The following is a 15,050-nucleotide window of genomic DNA, read 5'->3' on the forward strand; positions in this document are numbered from 1 at the left end:
TGGATGAAGGAGGAAGGAGGAGGTGCAATTCGGGCATGACTTCACCAAGTCACCACAAGTTGGGGGCAAAATCCAAAAGCACCCTTCTCTTCCCCCTGAGGCGGGCAACGTCTACCAGCAAGGTGTTTCCCTAAGGCCCATCCATTCACCCACCTCTCTGTCCTCTTCTAAATCAGAGGAGTAACAATGCTTGGAAGATTCTGGGGTATCTTGACATTTCTTGGCACATATCCCCATCTCAATTGGGCTCTGTCAATTATTCCATTTTATCAGCCATTTGATTATCACCCAATATGTAATGTGATCACTGTTTAACATTTGTATATGCAGAACACAGTCAAAGCAATGAATAAAAAATGTGAAAATACTCAACATTCCACCATACACAATCACAAGTTTTTATGTGCTTTAAAAAAAAAATGTGTCAGTAGAAGACTTAGCTGGGTCAGTGACCACCTGACTGAAAGTTTATAAGCCCAGGCCCCTCCCACTTCCCTCTTCCCCTCTACCCACATCCTTCTCCTCTGACCTTTGCTGGCGGTCCCTTGCCTCTTAGAACCTCCTTCTTCTGCAATATTTCCCCTCAGAGATGCCCTGGTCAGGAGTCTGAGATGGGATGTACTCTAGCCTTTTGAGTACATTTTTAAATAGGGGCACTGTGGGAAAACAGAGTTATCGAGACTATACAATTGAGCAAGGAGACACTGAGTCCCCGTGAGACAGTACCTTCCCACCTGCACTGGTCCGGAGCACCGCAGTTCACAGATCTCTCTTGCCTCCTATATTATTCAACCCACACACCCCCACCACCCCAGGCCCCTCACTGAGCCAGGCACCTTCCCCACGTTACAGATGAGAAAGTTGACTCAGGGTCATGTCCAGCCCTTTTTCTTTCCACCATCCAACTTGCTCCCCCCTCAAAAAACAGACACAGCCACCCCAAAGCCATTAATGCATACGCTTCGTGATGCAAACCAGTCTAACACCTGCACTAAGTAACGCATCTCACACCCATCCCAAAGTCACCCAAAGGTGACTTGGGAGTTGTCCTGTTATGGTTAAGCCACAAAGGATAGCAGGGAAAAAGCACAGGCAGCAATGGCTCCATGGGGCCGGCCTCAAAACAAGGTGCATCCAGATCTCTGTTAGGAGAAAGATGGGTCAGGCATCCAGAGTTAAAATTTAAACCTCTGACAAATCGATACACTCCCTGCCACTGCCGCCCCATTTCTCAGAGTGGCCATGCTAAGGGCCCCCAACATCATCAAGCGGATCTGGCCCAGGTGGTCAAACACCACAGACAATAAACCAGAGCAAGACCAGAAAGTTGAGACCATTTTCTTGCTGTCCTCATGGGCTCCAGCTCCACTCCCGCTGGCCCACGCCGCTAAAAGACCTCCCTGCTTCTAGATCAGTGGTTCTCCAGCTACGGTGAGTCACAGACCCCAGAGGTTCTGAGGAAGCCGCAGCCCTCTCCCCGGGAAAAGTCCTGTGTGTGTACACACGTCCAGTGGGTCCCCTCCCCCCTCTGCTCAACCCTTGGGTTTGACACATTTTTACCAAAACCCACAGTAAGAAACATTCACGTTGTGACAATACCCAAACACATACACGCAGATGACTACATGGTTCACCAAAAAATGCTTACCCTTCCTATAGGAAACATACTTGGATATTTTCCACTCTATTTCAAAAAACTTTTTAAATGCAGGTTACAACCTCACGTTGATTTCATGAACCACTGTCATCCGAAAAACACTGTTCTGAGCCCTCCCCGTCCGTCTCCTCCTCAGGGGCCCTTCCTTCCCCGGCAGTTAGCACCGATGTAGTAGAGCTCAGTGTGCGACTGGTCCTCAACACCTTTTTTGTGTATCAACACGAACCTTTAAAGCCTTGGAAAGTCAAGGAAATCTAGAAATACCACAGCTCACTAGTTCCAGGAAATCTCTGGAACAGCGGGCTATTTTGATCTCACACATTACACCGTGGAGGTGGCTATTTGACTTCACCCAAACATCAAGTTGGAGCTGTACCTGCAAAAGGGGACAGCAAAGCAGGTCACACAAGGCAAAGTCAGAGAGAGCCACAAACTGCCATTAAAAGTAGTCTCTCAGGCTGTCTCCAGGCCAATTCCTTCAACATTTCCCAAGCCCGTGACTGTACTGCTCTCTCCTGTTTCTAACTGAGCAAGGAGTAGCAGAGTATGCAAACTGTACACATCTGAACACACTTTGGGACGGCTTCAGAAAGTGAGTCATGAGGGCCAGCCCACCCAGTGGACTCCATCCCTGCTGGACCAGAGATAGAACCTGGGGCTGGGGTGTTATCAGTGCTGCTTCCTCTGGCACCAAGTCCTGCAGGGAGGACACAGGCCACACTCAGACGAGCTGGAGAGGCTGCAGGCAGGGGGGCTAGGAAACTTAGCCGGGCCAGTAAGCTGGGGAATAGGGCAGGGGGCGCCAAGGAGAGCAAAGCGGTCCACAGGCTCCTTAAACACTTCCCATGCCCCTCGGTTCACACTGTGTGTGGCCCACCCAACATTCACTCTCCCTTCTTCCTATTCTGGGAACTATCCTCTCTGGATTCAGGAAAAGCCAGCCCCATCTCCAGCTGAGGAGTGGGGCTGGTCTTGATTAGACTAAGAGAGCAATCCTCAAACTTGACCTGGCATCAGAACCACCTGGAGGGCTTGTTAAAAAGCAGATTGCTGCACCCCACCCGAGGGGTGTGTGTGTGTGTGTGTGTGTGTGTGTGTGTGTGTGTGTGTGTGTGTGTGTGTGTGTGTGTGTGTGGAAGATCAGCCCTGAGCTAACATCCACACTAATCCTCCTCTTTTTGCTGAGGAAGACCGGCTCTGAGCTAACATCTATTGCCAATCCTCCTCCTTTTTTTTCCCCAAAGCCCCAGTAGATAGTTGTATGTCATAGCTGCACATCCTTCTAGTTGCTGCATGTGGGACGCGGCCCCAGCATGGCCGGAGAAGCGGTGCGTCAGTGCGCGCCCGGGATCCGAAGCCGGGCCGCCAGCAGCGGAGCGCGCGCACCTAACCGCTAAGCCACAGGGCCGGCCCCCCACCCCAGTTTCTAATTCAGTAGGTTGGGGTGGGGCCTGAGACCGCGTACCCGACAAGTCTCAGTTGATGCTGACGCTCACGCTGCTGGTCTGGGGCCACACGTGGGGGAACACGCACGGCAATCAGCACACAGCACTCTCACAGCCTCATGCTCTTGGTCCAGGGCAGGCCACATGAATCCTCACCTCTGCCACAGACCAGAGGGAGGACTGGCAGACACTGTGTAGACACTGGTAGACACCGTGGGTGGGGACTGACAGGAACAGGAGCAGGGAAACACACAGGCCCACTGACCCTGAGGACCACACGTGGCCATGAGGAGGCTGACTCTGGGACAAAACCAGCAGTGACGGCTGGAGACAGGAGACAGGAGAAGAATCTAGGTCCTCGATGAAACTGTGAAACTGCTGACGGAGGAGAACTCCACTTCTGCGAGATAACGAATGTCCTTACTGTTTACTTGGCAGCCCGAAGACCCCAACTGATACACGCCAGAATCCAGGGAGACTCTGGAACAGGGCATCTCTGTTTCCTAACAGGACCTTGTTCTCCAGAAACACCCACCTGCCTAAATGTATTTCCTTCACACTTCCAGAATTTGTATGCCTAGGTCATCCTTCTTGAAAATCCTAATTAAAGGGTTAGAGAATGAACTATTTGAAATGCAAGCAACACAGGACAGGGAAGGAAAAGAATTCCATATCTCAGAGTGAATTAACATTATCAGACAGCGACTATAACAGCAGCTGACAGCAGCTGTACAAGGGCTATGGTGGAGGCGTGGGGACAGGAGCAGGAAGGGAGGCAGGGGATTCTCAGGAGACCCCAGAATCCTGCCTTGTAAGTGCAACTGGAGGGCGCAGAGGGGCGCCGCAGGAACTCAAGGTCGACAGAATTACCAGGTGTCTGAGGGAGGGCTCAGAGAGGCGCCCAGGGACAGCACTCACGTAGTTGTATCCATCTGAAGCTCTTTCTTTTTGTCTTTTTAACCAGTTTATGCTTTAACTGATAACTTTAAATCCACGTACCCGTTACATAAAAGGTCTGGAGTGGTTAATAGGAAATAAGTCAAAAATAGGGTAAAACGAGGTCGAGGAGAGGTAGATGGAAAAGTCAAGGAAGGATGTCAAGCTGCCACAAAGAGAAAGTCCAGACCTGAACCAGACAACAAGTGTGAATAAATTATCAGGGGGAAACATCAGGGAGTAAAGTGGTCTCCATCAGTCCACGGGAAAATGACAAGGTTTGGGGCTCCAACACAGAAGCCCTGTAGTTGTACTGGGGGACTGTCTGCAAAAGGCCCAGAAGGAGGGATGTGGGGACGGAACGCAGGTTGGGGGAGCCAGGGAAAGGCACCAGATGCTCTCCTTGGACCAGGAAGAGCTTTGTCAGCATGGTATACAGGCAGCTCCGATCTCCATGGCCATCTCCGGGGTCCTCCAGGGTCTCTGACACTAAGCTTCTTTACTCTAGAGAAAGCTACTGCTGAATCACTGCAGGAGAGAAAGTGAAAGAGGGAAGAGGCAGGAGTCTGATTTCCAAGGCCTCAGACTAAAGAAGCACTTCCCTAAACAGACACTGTGTGTGCGTGTGTGTATGTGTGTCTCACCCCTATGCCGGCTAGATCAAGAACACATAACACTTGATCCACGCAGCCCACAGGCACTATCACAGCTCCACTTCCTTGTCGGATTGGGAGCCGAGCGAGGGAGAAAGAAGGGACTCACTTCCACTGGATGAAGGAGGAAGGAGGAGGTGCAATTCGGGCATGACTTCACCAAGTCACCACAAGTTGGGGGCAAAATCCAAAAGCACCCTTCTCTTCCCCCTGAGGCGGGCAGCGTCTACCAGCAAGGTGTTTCCCTAAGGCCCATCCATTCACCCACCTCTCTGTCCTCTTCTAAATCAGAGGAGTAACAATGCTTGGAAGATTCTGGGGTATCTTGACATTTCTTGGCACATATCCCCATCTTAATTGGGCTCTGTCAATTATTCCATTTTATCAGCCATTTGATTATCACCCAATATGTAATGTGATCACTGTTTAACCTTTGTATATGCAGAACACAGTCAAAGCAATGAATAGTGAGAGTAACAGACTAAAATCTATTGCATGAAGCAAGAATTCATGAGTGTAGAGCTTTAAATCAAAGAATAAATAAGGGAGAAAGAGAAGTTCTTCCTCTCAGTCCAGTTCCAACTAATAAGTGTAGAAAGAAATATGGAATTAGAAAATCACCATCTGTCAATTATCATAAGTGATTCAGGTAAGAATCATCAATGGATTCTAAAACTAGTCGGTGGAGGTATGAAGAGTAACAGTATATTTACTAGTCTCATGTTACCTTACTATGAGATACATGTTAATTACAAAGGGAAACATGGTAACTTTTCTGTGAGGGAACCTGGCAGACACCACCTTAATCAAGTGATCCAAGTTAACATGCCCAGTGAATGGGACTAATCGACAGCATATGCCCAGGAAGGGAGCTAGGAGGAGCTGAATGCCCTCCCCTCCTCCTGGAGGCCATCGAACACCCCTCTGTCTTCCTGACTCTATTCCAGAAAATGGACACCTCATCTTTATCACCATAGCAGGACCCTCCCCTACTGGACACTTCCTGCTTCTGAGGCCTTCACCAGATGAACCTCATGAACAGACTCCATATTGAAAGGCCTGTAGTGTCTCACCTGCCTCAGGTTAGGGGCTGTGGGCAAACACTAGGAGTCAGCTGGGCAGGCTGGCGGGCACGTCATACGGCATGAGCAAGGTGTGTGCAGAGACCACAGGGAGGAGATGAACACACAGAACCTAGGGGCCCCGGTTTCCCATTTCCCAGCCAAGTGATGACAAAAGGGATGGTTAAGAGATTAAACCTGCAGAGAAAAGGCTACTCTAATTCCAAGTTCCATGCGCCTGTACATGCTCTATAAGCAAACTCATCATAAAGGGTCACCTCCCTGAGTGCTTAGCGGGCATCAGGCATCATTCCAAGCACTTGATGTGTATTAACTCATTTAACCTCCCAACAAGCCTCTGGGGTGGCTACTACCATCAGTCCAGTTTTGCAGATGAGAAAATCGAGACACAGAAACAATAAGCTACTTGCCCAAAGTCACACAGCTAGTTAGAAGCTCACAGGGAGTTCAGGTCCCAAGTTTAAAATAGAAATAAAATAAATCGTTTTGAGAAATGTGTATGCTCAACAAAAGAACTGAATACAAAAGTTCCTTACTTATAAATCAAAATACTAAAAAAATAAATTGTTGATATTGAGGACTCCAGGTAATTACTTTTCATCCCTACACTGATACATAAAGCATTTATTTTAAAATCCTGTGTAAGAAGCTATGTGATTTAATGGAAACGGTATGAGATCCACACAGACCTACGTTTGAATCCCAATTCAACCCCTGACAACCACCCTCGGTGGTGCCTTAACCACGCCTCGCCTCAGCTTCCTCCTCGATCCCACAACACCCCTCCTCACAAGACCTTGCAGAGGATGCATATGGACACTTGGCCAGGGGCCTGGAATGTAGGGGGTGCTCAGAAAATGTTAGTTTCCTTCATCTTTAGGATGAAAAATGCACCACACTTAAAGGAGACATCTAAGGCTGCCAAGAATAAATGTCCGAAGTTATAGTAACTTTCACAATCCAGTAAGATAAAGAAAAACAACCTAAGAAAAAATGGGCAAAGGATATGAACAGGTAATTCACAGAGGCTAAAATACAAAAACTAGCAAGGAAAGGTTTTCAATATTTTGGAAATTTGCAAAATGTAATTAAAATAATAATTTCTTCTTTATCCATTAGTTTGGCAAAAATTAACAAGATGTATACTCTTTAGTGTTGGCCGAGTTAAAGGGAAACAGGCAATTTCACACACTAATGGAAGGAGTACAAACTGATAACGCCTCTTGGAAGTGGGGGGCAGTTTGGCAAAGCTATCCATTTAAAATTACTCTTTGATGCAGAAATTCTACTTCTATGGACTAGAAGACTGAAATATTTGTGAGTGTAAACAATGTTGTGAGCCACAGATTTCACATTATTTTTAGAGCAGAAAATTGGAAACAACCTAAATGCCCATTTATAAAAGATAATTAAATTATGGTACACCCAAACTCTGGAATACATACCAAAAGAAGGCAAACTTTTCATGTCAGTACATCTAGCTCTTCAGGACATAGCATTAAATTTAAAAAGCAAATCAGAGAAAATTTTGTATACTGTATCTACATTTCTGCTTACAATGAGAGCATATGTCCACTGAAAAGGCCTAGAAGCAGTGACACCTCAGTAGCAATGAGCACCCCTACCACCCAGATCTTGGTTTTTAAATACCATTCTCCTTTAAAAGGAACCAGGACTCTTTGGAGAAATGGCTGATTCCAGGGCTGGAAAGTACAAGCTGTGTTGTGAAGGTTTTGTGCCAGAAAGAAAAGAAGTCCTCAAAGAATGATGAGGACATGTAAAAAGGATAAAAGAGCCAGCCTGAAGGGACTCCTGCAGGACATGTCTGGGGCAATATAAGCAACAAAACGAATAGTGAGAGTAACAGACTAAAATCTATTGCATGAGGCAAGAATTCATGAGTGTAGAGCTGTAAATCAAAGAATAAATAAGGGAGAAAGAGACGTTCTTCCTCTCAGTACAGTTCCAACTAATAAGTGTAGAAAGAAATATGGAATTAGAAAATCACCATCTGTCAATTATCATAAGTGATTCAGGTAAGAATCATCAATGGATTCTAAAACTAGTCCGTAGAGGTATGAAGAGTAACAGTATATTTACTAGTCTGATGTTACCTTACTACGAGATACATGTTAAGTACAAAGGGAAACATGGTAACTTTTCTGTGAGGGAACCTGGCAGACACCACCTTAATCAAGTGATCCAAGTTAACATGCCCAGTGAATGGGACTAATCGACAGCATATGCCTCTTCCTGATAGGACTTGCTAAGATGCCCACAGCATCACCGCTGTGCTACTCCTGCCAAAAGTGCATCATATGAACCTAATCATGAGGAAAACGCAGGCAAACTGAAATTGACGGACTTTATCCAAAAGACAGGCAGTAGTCTTCAAAAGTGTCAATATCATGAAATACAAAGAAAGATTCAGAAACTGTTGCAGATTAAAGGAGACTAAAGAGACAGGACAACTTAATGCAATGCATAATCTTAGATTTTTTTTTTTTTTTGCTCTAAAGGACATCATTTGGGCTATTGGCAAGATCTGAAAAAGACCTGTAGATTAAATAATAGTGTTGTATCAACATTTAACTTCCTGATTTTTAATAATTGTACTGTTGTTATGCAAGAGAATGCCCTTGTTTTTAGGAAATACACAATAAAGTATTTAGAGGTAAAAGGGCATCAAGTCTGTAATTTACCATTAAACAGTTCAGAAAAAAGTAATCACGCACACAGATATGAAAGGAGGATAAAGCAAATGCAGCAAATGTCAACATTTGGAGAAGCTGGGTAAAGCGTATCTGGGAAGTCTTTGGATTATTCTCGCAACTTTTCAGTGAACCTGAAATAATAAAAAAAAAAATTTAAAGAGAGCAAGGTGCGCCTATCTATAGAAATATAGGTAAATTCCTGGGGATTAGGTTCGTGATGGCATTTTTCTTAAAAGCACAGAGAGAAAATGAAGCAGGGCTGCCACGGTGTTACTACTGGTCTCCCCCAGAATATGCTCTCCTCACAGAGCTTTAGTTTCAGGACACTGGAAAAAGCTGTTTTGATGAATCTCTCAAGAACAGCTCATTAGTCAAGTTCCACAAAAGAAGCAACAACAAAATCAAGCCTTTTTCACTGCAGATTTGTGCTATTTTTTCCTCCATGAAAGCCAAAGCATCCTGACACCATGAGTAGCTGATGATGCTATGGGGACCTTCCTGGAATATGTAATCTATAAAGGAGTTTTTCATTACAAAAAAAAGAGGATAAAATTGTTTTGATCCAAAGTCTCCCCCTCCACTCTGTCTTATTGGATTCCTAAGATGTTAAAGCCATGGGGTGGGGGTCAGGGGTCAGTTGGTCCCACTCGCCTTCCCATTCCATTCCTCTGGTGCATTTGCAGATTTGCTGGCTGCAAAGAAGGCTTCCAGGTAGGCAGCTGGCTAAAGGGACTTGCAGGGTCAATAGTTCTCTCTGTCATATACACTCCATCTCTCTGGTGCTTCACAGTTTACAACAAGCTTTCATGTATATTAGTTTATTTCATCCTTTCCTTAAAGCAACTTTTTAAAAGATCTTAATATTCAGTTTAACAGCAATTGGACAAAATATCTAGTTTCCAAAACAATGAGATAAACTATAATGTCTACCCTCAACTTCAAGTTTAGTTGGGAGACAAGCCTTGTACATGAGCAGATAAACACTCTGAGATGGCATAAGCCTAATGAAAAATAGATAAGTAAAGTAGCTATGAGAATTAGTAAGACTAACTCTATTGCTGAGCTCAGTAGAAATACAGCCCTCCTTTCTCTTTGAATTGGTTCAACATCCATTCATTTAAACTGTCTTCAGGGCAAACTCTCCCAGTAACTTTGGCTTGTTGCTACAGAGATGTGTATACAAGACACCTCAGGAAACAAGGCCTTCTGGGGCTCCGTTCACATACAACGAACGCAACCCCTGGCACAGCATCATGGTCTTCTGACACCAACCATCCAACAGAACCACCACAGACCTTCCCACGTGGGCACCATCATTCACCTCTCTTCAAAGAAACCAATGAATTGAATCTTCCAAGAGTAAACATTTCAGCAAAGAACCTCCAAAACAAAGGCCCTAGCCTAGCTCCAAAGACAAAATTCCTGTTAAGAAAGCCTGTTTTCAACCAAAGAAAAATCAGGCTTAATTCTAGGACAACCTATAGCTATTCTATGTGCATGTACCAATGCCAACCGCATCTAGATTCCAAAACAAACTCAGCAAAGTAGGTTCTGTTCTCGCCTTTCAGAGATGAGAAAATTGAGAACCAGAGTTAGCAAGTGGCAGATCCAGGATTCACGCCCAAGGCAGCCTGTTCTGTCCCCAGCCCCACTGGCTTGCCCACAGTCCACACAGATGAATGTGAATGTTGACAGTCCCACTGTCAACAGAGATGAATCAGGCAGAATTCCACTGTAACATTCAAATTGCCACCCCACCCCCTATTCCCTTGGTTTAGATGCCCTAAGGGGCAGGTGATAAATCAAATTCTACTCTTAGGCAGCCTCCCAATACAATACACGTTCCGTCTCCAAGCAAAAGACAAGATGGGCATTACAACTGCCCATACTTTTTTCTTACCCAGAGGAATATTTTCATGATCTGTCATTAGGGATGAACTCGGGGCAAGAGGAACACATCATTATGTAATGTCAGAGGGCAGGCGACAAGGGGGAGGGAAAGCCCAGCCACCACCGCTCCCTTCGCCCACAAAGACATAAATTCACGTTTGACATTTTGAGTGTTTCAGTCTTCTATGGCCGACACACTCATAATTGGCTTTTCCAGAGACGGTCACAGATCCCTGCAAATTTCTCAGCCCTCAATTAACGGACTAGCAAAGCCAGAAAAAAAGAAAATATAAGAAGCTCAGATGCCAGAAACGTCTGGCGCTATGGGCCGGCAGAACAGGGCAGCGTCGAGAGGATGGAGACCAGATTTCCTACACCGAGATGCACGGTTTTTTCACCCGGTTATGTTTCCACCCGAAACACAGCAAGGCCTTCAGCGTCTGGAGTCCCCAGATCCAGCCCTGAAGACGCACCAAGCAGGCGCCAGGACCCGGCCTCGGGGCGCCGCGACCTGCATCCCGGCTCCCCGCCACCCGCTCCAGCCTCGCGCTCCACTCGGCCGAGACCGCCCGGGTCTTGGTCTTGCAGGGGGTCGGCCGGGGTTGGACTGCTCCCCGAAGACGCAACCGCAGGTGAACCGCTAGGCTGTGCGATTTCCATGACAACCGCGGGCGCCGCCGTCCCCGGCGGGCGCACCGGGTCTGGGGATGCGCGCCCCGCCCCGCCGGGTGCAGCCCGGGCCCCGGCTCCCCGCAGCCGCCGCGCCGCCCCTGCCCCCGGCCCGGCCGGCTCACCTACGCGGCGCGCCCCGGCCCGCGGCGCCCGCGCCCTGCCGCCCCGCCGTCCTCGGTGCCGCCGGGCCGCGCGCCCCAGCCCCGCCGCAGCAGCGCTGCCGCTCGGTCGCCAAGTCGCGGGCTGCGGCGCGGCCCCAGCTGCCGGTCCTCCTGCCCCGGCCCGCGGCGGCCACCCCAGCCGCGAACCCGCCGCCCGCCCGCAGCCCGAACCTCGCCGCCGCCGCCGCCGCCGCTCCACAGGCCCCGCGCAGCCCCGCCCCGGCCCCGGCCTCGCCGCGCAGGCGCGCTCCTCGAGCCCCGCCCCGGGCCCGCCCCCAGCCCGCCGGGCCCGCCCCCCGGCGCCCGAGCCGCGCGTGCTGGCTGCTGCCGCCGGGCCCCCGCAAGACCGCGCTCTCGGCTGGAAGCGAATGGCCTGCATTTTCGCCCTCACATAGGCTGCGACTTCTGAGGCCCTGACACAGCCCCAGGGAAGAAGGTTCCACGGAAGAGCCGCGACCGGGTGAAGAGCTCCGGCCCTTTGCCCCAGGGTGAGCGTGCTCCCCGTGGTGCAAAGGTCCGCACTCCCTGGGAGACGCTTAGGAAACTGAACGGACAACCCAGAAACGTGTGCAATTAAAATCAGGCTTTCAAAATACAGATAAGCAACAAGAAGAAACTGCTGACACCCTTCCATACCTGTTCTGGCATGTTGTAGAGACAGACATTTGTGGACTCTCACCAAATGTCAGCTCCTTACACTTCTCCCAAGTTCTGTTTTTCCACAGGAAAAAAAACACAATATTCAGAAGTTTGGGAAGAAATTTTTCACTTTAATGTGACTTTAAACCGTAATATTTCTGCTTAAGCAAGGGTAAATACTGGACTGAATATAAACATTTATTTTATCATGGTGACTTTAAATTTTATCAGAAAAAAAATTCTCCTTAAAAATTCTTAAACGAGGGGGTGGGTTAAAGGGGTAGAGGATCATACATGTAGGATGATGGATAAAAATTAGACGGTTGGTGGTGAGCATGATACAGTCTATACGGAAACTGATAAATAATAATGTACACCTGAAATTACACAATATTATAAACCATTATGACCTCAATAAAATAATTGAAAAAAAATCTTAAATGAAAACTATATTAATTCAATACACCAGAACACTTCTAGGTCAGAGTTCACATCCCTCAGGTATAAAAGCAGGCATTTATAATTTGCTTTAAAAAAGAAAGCTGAGCCAGCCCTGATGGACTAGTGGTTAAAATTTGGTGCTCACCGCTTCCCTGGCCAGGGTCCACTTCTGTCTCAGGGTCTCGGAACCACACCATCACCTGTCTGTCAGTTGCCATGCTGTGGCTGCGGCTCACATAGAAGAACTAGAGGACTTACAGCTAGGATATACAACCATGCACTGGGGCTTTGGAGAGAAAAAGAAAAAAAAAAAGAGGAAGATTGGCAGCAGATGTTAGCTCAGGGCAAATCCTTCCCTGCAAAAAAAAGGAAAGCTATTAACCTGTTAGAAATGAAAATTAAACAAGACTTCTCTGATCTCATTTAGAATTAGATCTGAACCTACCCATGTCCCAAAAACCAAATGCAGACAATAGTCTGGAATAAAAATAAGCAAATATAAAACTATTTTTGAAGTTTAATTTCTGACTTTTTAGTTTATTTCTCTTCTGAAAAGTAATTTATTAACAAAATGCTTTTTATTATTTCTTCAGATAAATGGAAAGAAATATTGGCAGAACTTTAACCCTAGTATAAAATTAAATCCAATAAAATCAAACAAACTTGTGGAAATGCAAACATATTTTTATATTTTATTTTCTAAAATTAAGGTGACCAGGGGCTGGCCCAGTGGCACAGCAGTTAAGTGCACATGCTCCACTTCGGAAGCCCGGGGTTCACAGGTTCAGATCCTCGGTGCATACGCACACCCTGCTTGTTAAGCCGTGCTGTGGTGGCATCCCATATAAAGTAGAGGAAGATGGGCACGGATGTTAGCCCAGGGCCAATCTTCCTCAGCAAAAAAGAGGAGGATTGGCATCGGATGTTAGCTCAGGGCTAGCCCACCTCACTAAATAAATAAATAAAATTAAGGTGACCAACATACCTGGTTTACCTGAGACAGTCCCAGTTTACATCTTTTATCCAGGAAAATTATTAGTAGGGGCCCCTTTCACTCTCAAAAGTGTTCAGACGATACATTTTATGGCTATGTTACCTTTAATCAAGCCAAGAGAGTTTTTAAAGATTTTATTTATTTATTTTTTCCCCCTAAAGCCCCAGTAGATAGTTGTATGTCATAGCTGCACATCCTTCTAGCTGCTGTATGTGGGACGCGGCCTCAGCATGGCCGGAGAAGCAGTGTGTCGGTGTGCGCCCGGGGTCCGAACCCGGGCCGCCAGCAGTGGAGCTCGCACACTTAACCGCTAAGCCACAGGGCCGGCCCCATGCCAAGAGAGTTTTTAAATCATTAGCTTTAAAAAAAGAAACAAATGGAAATTCACAAACATTTAAAAATAGACATCAGCCCAATTTCAACAATTCATTCATTTAGCATAGTAACAAACACTGAATGAGGATCAGGCTTCCAATAACATTTGTCACTTGACTGCTGTATAATTCAGGATAATCTTAAAAGATTAATCACGTTTTCAGTGTAGCAAGGAATGAGACCCCAATTCCATAGTAGAGTGAATATTATCAAGAGAAAAGGAAGCCAAGTTTGTTAGTAAATACCGTGCTTTGCATTCCATAAACATCACAGCATGATAGAAGAAAGTATCCTAGAAGTGTGCTGGTGGGAAAGTATCCCCATCCTTTAGAAGATCTCAACATGGGGTCCCCAACCAGCGGCATTAACATCCTCTCAGAACTTGCTAGAGATGCAAATTCCCAGGCCCCATGCCAGACCTGCTGAATCAGAAACTCTGAAAGTGATGCCAGCAATCTGTATTTTAACAAGCCCTCCAGGAGATTCTGATAAACAGGTGGACCTAGATAATCCATGTACACTAAGTAAGCTGATTTAGGTAATCTATGCAGCCGTGTGCCACAAAATGACGTTTGGTCAACAATGGGACTGCATGTACAACAGTAGTCCCACAAGATTACAATGGAGCTGAAAAATTCCTATCACCTAGTGACATTGTAGCCATCCTAATATCCTAGCGTAACACATTACTCACGTGTTTGTGGTGATGCTGGTGTAAACAAACCTACTGCAGTGCCAGTCATATAAAAGTACAGCATGTACAATTATGTATAGTGCATAATACTTGATAACGATAATAAACGACTGTTACTGGTTTATGTATTTACTATACTATACTTTTAATTATTATTTTAGAAGGTACTCTTTCTACTGATAAAAAAAAGTTTACTGTAAAACAGTATGCCGTGTTACTCTGGCAGCAGCCTCATACTCTCTTGTGTTTACTCTCTCTTGATTGAATCATTTTCTCTTGTGCTTGATTTAATCTAGTGTTCTTTTGTTCATCATGGCTCCTAAGCATAAAAAATCCACTGCTTATGTCGCCAGTAAAAGGCCATGTTGAATGATTGACCTGGAAACAAAATTAAAAGTGATTAAAGACTGCGGAGGTGGAAAATCAGTGATGGTTATTGCTCACCGGTCAGGCGTGTCCCGTTCCACCATAGCTACGATCTTGAAGAACAAGAACAAAGTGATGGAAGCTGTTAGAGGATGTGCTTCATTGAAGGCAACAAGACTAACAAAAATTTGAGAAGGGCCTATATCAGATATGGAGAAACTTCTAATGACCTAGATTAAAGACCAGACACAGAAGTGTATCCCTCTCAGCACCATGATGATCACAGCCAAAGCAAAAAGTTCGTTTGTGATGTTGAAAGAAAAGGCTGGAC

General features: G+C 46.3%; 1 protein-coding gene across 5 annotated transcripts in view; it reads right to left on the reverse strand.

Annotated features, from left to right (window-relative positions):
* INPP4A (inositol polyphosphate-4-phosphatase type I A) overlaps nucleotides 1–11,340 on the reverse strand; it is a 138,576-nt gene extending 127,236 nt beyond the window's left edge. For 3 of the 5 annotated variants that reach the window (XM_058534503.1, XM_058534501.1, XM_058534498.1), the window contains exon 1: nucleotides 11,176–11,340. The gene's annotated coding sequence lies outside the window, so the exon portion shown is untranslated. The remainder of the gene's footprint in view (nucleotides 1–11,175) is intronic. The other 2 variants (XM_058534505.1, XM_058534504.1) reach the window with 1 other exon arrangement.
* Between the last annotated feature and the right edge of the window lie 3,710 nt (nucleotides 11,341–15,050).

The sequence above is a fragment of the Diceros bicornis genome, chromosome 40 (assembly GCF_020826845.1).
Source record: "Diceros bicornis minor isolate mBicDic1 chromosome 40, mDicBic1.mat.cur, whole genome shotgun sequence".
Taxonomy (NCBI): Eukaryota; Metazoa; Chordata; class Mammalia; order Perissodactyla; family Rhinocerotidae; genus Diceros; species Diceros bicornis.